Here is a 7,435-nt window from a genome sequence, read left to right as displayed (position 1 = left end):
AGTGATTCTTAGATTTGGTCTTTTGATGCTATTCCATAATTCTTGGATGTTCTGTTTATGGTTTCTTACCATCTTCACTGTGTGGTCAACTTTATTTGCAAGATTGTATATTTTTTCTTCATTATCTAATGTTCTGTCTTCCAAGTGATGCTTTCTATTGAGTTTTTTATTTCATTTATTATTTCATTCATTTCAAGAATTTCTGATTTTTTTTCTCAGAATCTCTCTTTCTTGAAGTAATCTTTTGCTGCCTGTATTTGCTCCCTTATCTCTTTGATGGTATGATCAATGATTGCCTGTATTTGACCTCTTATCTCTTTGTTGGAATGTTCAATTTTTGCCTGTATTTGCTCACTTAGGTCATTCTTTAATCTGTAGAACATTTTTTTAAAATATTTATTTTTTAGGTGTAGATGGACACAATGCCTTTATTTTATTTACTTATTTTTATGTGGTGTCGAGGATCGAACTCAGGGCCTCACCCATGCTAGGCAAGCTCTCTGCCACTGAGCTACAACCCAGCCCCTGTAGATCATTTTAATTATGTACATTCTGAACTCTTTCTCTGACATTTCATAAACTGCCCTGTCCATGGATTCTGTTATTGTAGTATCTTGGTTTGTTTGGGGGCAACTTTCTTCTCTTCAATTTTTCATGTTGTCTGTGTGTCTTCCTTTCTTGCAGTGCAGATCTGAGGTATTACAGTTTCTTCCCTATAATCTTGTAGGGTTCCTGCAAATGACCTGTACCTTACCTTGGTGTTGGGCTTCTAGTCCCTGGCCAGTGTTCCACAGTGGATGATACTGCAACTAAAGGTGGTGGTGGCAATAGCAGAGGTAACTCAAGAGAGCAGTGCGGGTGTCCCATAATGGATGCAACCACTTTCAGAGATGGAGCTGAAAGGGTGGGCTTCCTGTTCAGAGATGCAGCTGTCTCCAGGTCCTATCTGTTGTCCCTTGGTGGAGGCTACTTTGGGGGTTGCTATGGCTACAGTGTCCCAAGATGTAGATGGGCTAGGCCTGGGCTCCCAGGTGGGCCTGCTGGTCAGTGGGGTGTTCCTGCCTTCAACATTCTTATAGTGAATCACACAGGCTTTTTCTGATCTGCTCCCTTTTATCTTATCGCCTATTACTATTCTTCAGTAGATCTTTTTAAAAGATCTATCATCTTTCCTTCTAAGTACTATTTTATATATCAATAACTATTTTCTTTTAAAGTATCTTGTTTTCTTATTCAGTTCATATTTATTCATTTTTTATTTTGGAAGCAGGAAATACTTCTTTTGCACACCTCAAATTTAAACTCACTGGCATCTATGTTGTATGATTAGTATTGTTTTACTTGGGCTTCAGGGGACCTCCACCTTATCTACCTCACATGCAAAGGAATCATAAGAAGCAAATGTTGCAGGAAAAGGAAGAGAAATACATTGTAGTATAAACTTTTGAATATGCATATTTTTCAGAAGGGAAAGGTATCAAGATTTTTATTTAATATTCAGTGAACTTGAGTTAAGTCCAGATTTAAAAACTACTTATTTTATTGGTATATTTTATGGGGATAAGTTTACCATCTTTTCTTCAGCTTTCTTAGACTTCTCTCTTATTACTACCACAGAATTTCTACTTACTCTAGACACTAATACCTATGGAGCCCTGCCACAGTCTTTACATTTTGCCATGTTAGGACAGACAAAAAGATTCACTGGGTCATGTTAATATATATTTAGGTGTTTCAGTGTTGGACACATATATTTTAATTATATCCTCTTGATGAGTTGAATTATTTATCATTATATATATCATTATATAATGACTTTATTTGTCCCTTTATATAGTTTTTGACTTGAAGTCTATTTTGTCTAATGTAAGTACAGCTAGCTACCACAGTTCTTTTGTGGTTTCTGTTTGTATAGAATATCTTTTTTTTTACATCCCTTCAAAGCTAAAGCAAATCTCTTATAGGCAAATCTCTTGTATTTTTGTCTATTCAGTCATTCTGTTTTTGCTGAAATGTAATTGTGGAACTTACTATTGCCATATTATAATTTATTATGTAGTTGTTTGGTATATACTTTATTTTATTCCTTATCTGTGACCTTCCATTATGGTTTGATAGTTTTCTGTAGTGACTGGCTTTGGATCTTTTCTACTTATATTTTATACATTTTATACATTTTTCCTTTATGGCTATCATGAGGCTTACATAAAACATCATTGTAATAAGCTATTTCAGGCATATAACAATTTAATTTTGATTGCACACAACTCTACATTTTATGTTTTTAATGTCATCATTTACATCATTTTATGATTTGTATCCTTTTCCAGTTTACTTTAGCTATTGTTTTAATAGATTTATCTTTTAACCATCATACTAGAAATAGTATTGCTTTATACCTCACCATTTCAATCCTAGAGCATTTAGAATGTGACTCTATATTATATACCATTGGTTTTTGTGCTTTTGTAAGTTTTATATTGTTAATTAGCCACCTTCTTTGGAGAGGTGGTACCAGGGATTGAAGGGTACACTCAACACTGAGCCACATCCTCAGCCCTATTTTGTATTTTATTTAGAGACAGGGTCTCACTGAGTTGTTTAGTGCCTCGCACTTGCTAAGGCTGGCTCTGAACTACAATCCTCCTGGCTCATCCTCCAGAGCCACAGGGATTACATGTACCACTACGTCTGGCTATTAGCCACCTTTTGATTCAGCTTAAAGTTCCTTTTAGGCAGACCTAGTGCTAATATGCTCTACTAAATTTTGTTTGGGGAAGATTTTAATTTCTCTTTCATTTTTGAAGGACAGCTTTCTTTTGGATGAAGTGTTCTTGGTTGGCATTTTTTCCCTTTTAGCTCTTTAGCTTTATAGGAGTTCTGCTGAGAAATCTACTGATAATTAAGTTGAGACTCCCTTGAATGTGATATTTTTTTTATCTTTTGTTGCTTTCAGAATTTTCCTTTCTTTGATTTTTGATAGTTTTATTATTTTATTATTATGTATGTCTCTTGGTTCTGTGGTTTGGATATGGCTTGAGTGTCACACAAGGGTCCATGTATCTTTCCACAGGTTTGAAAAGTTTTCAGTCACCTTTAAAGTTTAGTCTGTAACTCTGGAAAGGCCAGTTGGTAACAACCCTGGGCAGGTAGAGCTTGCTTTTGGATTCCTAGATAACTTAGCCATACTGCCTTGGGGCTGCTGGCTAAGCTCTGCTGTCAAGGGAGACCACTAACCAGGTTCTGCAATCAGGCAGAGATTTTGATTGGGCACAGTGATAGTCTCTCATTGGGTTGAGACACAGGGTGCATTCCCTCATCAGATAGTGTCATTATTTGAGTTCTGACATTAAATAAGGATACAGACTGGACCTAAAGGTTAAGCAGAGTTGCTGGTAGTGAAGAATGGGATCAGCTGCTGTGCTCAGTAGACATGTACAGTTGAGTTTATTTCCATGCCTGGATGGGGGATTGGAGTGGACTTTCAGTTAAGCCAAGTCACAGTTTGAACTCCTGAGTGGAGCAGGTCTAACCATCCTGTTTGCCAAAATGTGCTGTGGTAGATATCTCCCTGGTTTTGTAGGGTCTTGGAGTAGACTTTGAGACTGAGTCCAATAGTATCAAATTCCTATCGAGGGCAGATTACTCTGTGTTAAAATGTTCTCTGCCTCTTCACCTCTACTATTTGTTAAATTGGGCTCCAGAAGGCATCTTTCTCCATGGCCTTGAGGTAGAGTTTGTGGAGGCTATCCAATTAGGGATTGAAGCCAGGTAGAATTTCTACCATTTCTTGGAGTGACCAGTTCAGCTTTGCAGGCAGGTTATGCATTGGCTGGTACCTCTAATTAGGTACCTCTGCTGGCAGGTACACAGAGCCATTAAGAAGATCTGTCTTCTGATTGATATAAGCTCTGCCTCTTTGCTTTGTTTCTGTCTGGCCCCAGGGGCTCTAACCATTCTGTTGCCCCCGTGTCCCCTATGAAAAAAAAAATAGAGTGGCCTTCTTGGTAAGCATTTTGGAATGCTAGGAAAACTATGCTTACAATTCTTTTTCAACACAGAGACCATGGTCCCAGAGGAATGATATATGTGTGATACTATTCCAGCTTGGGGAAGGGAGATTGGCATTGCAGCCAAAGTGAGACTATCTGTTCTTCCTATCTTCCAATGTGTTTTTTATTTAGTCTGTGTCCAAGCAGGTGTCTCAGGCTTATTCTCAAGTTCTGATGTTTTCTTGTCTTTGGATAGTTGCTAGTTGAACTTTCCGTGGGAGATATTTAAGACTAGGACATTGTATTCCACCAGATTCTTGCTGAACTTTCTCCTTCAGCATATATTTATTTTACTTCATTTTTTTATTTGGCTTGGTTATTCTGCTGAATTGATATAGTCTAAATTGTCAACATTCTATATCTGTAGGCACTACTGAGTCTTCTAGGTGTTTCAATGATCTTTGGCAGGTCATCACATGCAACAAATCATGTGTGATGTGTGGTGTAACATCAGGGTCCACAGTTTTTGTTTTTGTTTTTGTACTGTTAAGATTCCTTTAGATATGTACAAATGAGCAAAGTTATAGTTTTATTTCTAAATGCCAATATTTATAAGTTTGTTATTTTCCTTATGACTATTTTAAATCATAAAAATTTTAGATATCAACTAAAAATGTGTGAGGAGATATGTAGATGTAGGTTTTCAAATTTTATGAGGGAGTATGAGTAAAAATTTGAATGTTGCTTTAGATTCTCCTTCTACTGTGGATCTAAACAAATGTGGATTTGGCAGAGGTGATATGGTCTTTGCTCAAACAAATACAGTTTTCAAATCTGATAGTCTTTTCATATTGATTTGATGACAGTCCATATGTATATAAGGTCATGTGACAGTCACTTACTCAAACTGTTTTGGCCATTGTTGTTATGTCCATCCAACTGTCATCAAGTCATGTTGTCTACATATTTTCACCTGCAAGCAATAAAAAGTCTTGGACTAATCTGAGGCATGTAAATGGCATCTCACTGTTTTTTAAATTACATTTCCTCAACTACAAGTGCATTTGTCATTCATGGGCTACATTCATTTACTAGTGTGGCCAAGGCTGCAGCATCCAACAAGATCTTGGAACAGAAATTATCTTCATTCTCATCCTCTAGGGCCTCTCTACGTATGGCCTTTAATCATTCATTGGCATAACTTGGATTTTATATAACATGACAGCTGGATTCTAGAGTGCTAAAAGAGCACTGCTAGTCCTCTTAATTACTAGGGTCAGAAGTTCTGGAACATCATTTCTGTCACATCTCATTGTGAAATGTGACATTTGACATAACTTTAGAAGAAGATTGCAAAACTAATACAGAATCTAGGGGGAAAAATAGACTTTCTTTCTGTGGAGGGGGTAGATATTGTGAGTAGAAATAGAATGGATTTGGATACAGTTGGCCATTTGGATTTGTTCTATGACTTATTTTCTGTTCAAATCATTTTCTATTTAATCTCTGGATTATCTTGTTTTAGCAGTTTTGGGGACTCCTGCTGAATCACAGATATCAGTTCATTTTTTGTAAGTCTTAATGTGTCATGTTTGTTGTATTTGTTTATACATTAAATCATACATGTTTATTTTAGTTTGGTCAAATATGTAGATTTTAAAGTTTTTCTACTAATATGTATTGTATTAGTCAGCTTTCCAATACTGTGACAAAATACCTGAGGCAAGCACCTTAAAAGGTAGAAAGACTTATTTTGGCTCATGATTTCATATATTTTGGTTCATCGTGGCTTTGCAATCAGTGGAGAGGCAGTACATCATAGTAGGAGCATGAAGCATAGGAAACTTTACATCTCAATGCAGCTGGAAGCCAAAGAGAGAGAGGAAAGAGTCAAGGTCCCATTATCTACTTCAAGATCATATTCCCAGTAGTCTAATTTCCTTCACTAGGCCTCATCTCTTAAAGATTCTACCACCTTCCAATAATACCATATCCTATGGACCAAATCTTTAACACATAGGCATTTGGGGAATATTCTAGATCCAAATTGTCGCATTTGTTGCATTAGTTTTTATTTTTAAGTATTTACTCAATCTGGAATTTAGGTTTTTGTGTGATGTAACATCAGGGTCCACAGTTTTTGTTTTGGTTTTGTACTTGATTTGTCAGTTGAGTCAGTAACCATGTATCAAATAAACCATTCTTTTTCTACAAAATTGAGACACCGCATTTGTCATATAAAGACTTTGATTGATTTCTGAGCTATCTATTCTCTTTGACTGAAATAATTTAAACTCTTTTTAGAATACAAGTCAATAGTATTAATTGTATCCACACAGTTGTGCAATGTTAACAAATCCATCTCCAGAACTTTTCATCTTTCTAAACTGAAACTCATTTTTTTAACATTCCATGGGTTTAGGAAATTTTTACTTATTTAATTTTTTCTCTACATTTTATTAGTGTATTATCATTGTACTTAAATGATGGAATTTGTTGTCATTTTTTATTCATACATGCATACAATATAACAATATAATTTGGCCAAGATCACTCCCTAGTACTTCCCCCTTCCCTCCACTTGGTCCCTTTCCTCTACTGATCTCCCTTTGATTTTGAACTGAAATTCTTTACCCATTAAAAACTAACTTCTATTCCCCTCTCTCTAGTCCTGTCAGCCACTATTCTTTCTGCCTCTATAAATTTGACTAGTCTAGGTACTTCACCTGCATAAAATCATACAGCATATGTCCTTTTATGACTGATTTTTTTCCTTTAGCATAATGTCCTCAAGGTTAATCCTCTTTGTAGCATGTGTCAGAATTTCCTTCTCTTTAAAGGCTGACTAATATTTCAGTGTATGCTGTATGTGTGTGTATATGTGTGTGTGTGTACTGATTTTTAATTGGTTTATAGATTACTGTTTCTGATTAAAAGGAATACTTTTATTTATATTTCTAAATAATATTTATTGCTATTTTTAAAGTTATTGATTTTTTTTTATATTTTATTCATCTCATTACCTTACCAGATCTTCCTATAGAATTTTACTGTAGTTTCTTGGGGTTGCTATGTTGTGTTTGGATGGGTGGTGGTAACAGTTGCACAACAGTGTGAATATAATCAATACTATTGAATTGTATACTAATTGTATAAAAAAGAGTTAAAATCATTTCAGTCAAAGAGAATAGATAGCTCAGAAATAAATCAATATTATTATTTTAGAAACATAGTTGATGTTAGTTATAAGGATCTCATAAAATAATTAGGAAAATTTCTTACTGTGGCAGGTGGAAGGGGTTGTCATTTATTTAAAAGGAGTGCAGTTAACTAATAGCCTCAGACTATCTCAGCTTTTGAACCTGAGACCATATTTTTCCTGGGAAGCCATACACAATGACTGGGCATCATGCAGACACTAAGGCTTGGCCATTTTTGCTTAA

Source organism: Callospermophilus lateralis, chromosome 9 (assembly GCF_048772815.1).
Source record: "Callospermophilus lateralis isolate mCalLat2 chromosome 9, mCalLat2.hap1, whole genome shotgun sequence".
Lineage (NCBI taxonomy): Eukaryota > Metazoa > Chordata > Mammalia > Rodentia > Sciuridae > Callospermophilus > Callospermophilus lateralis.
This window is presented reverse-complemented; position numbering follows the sequence as displayed.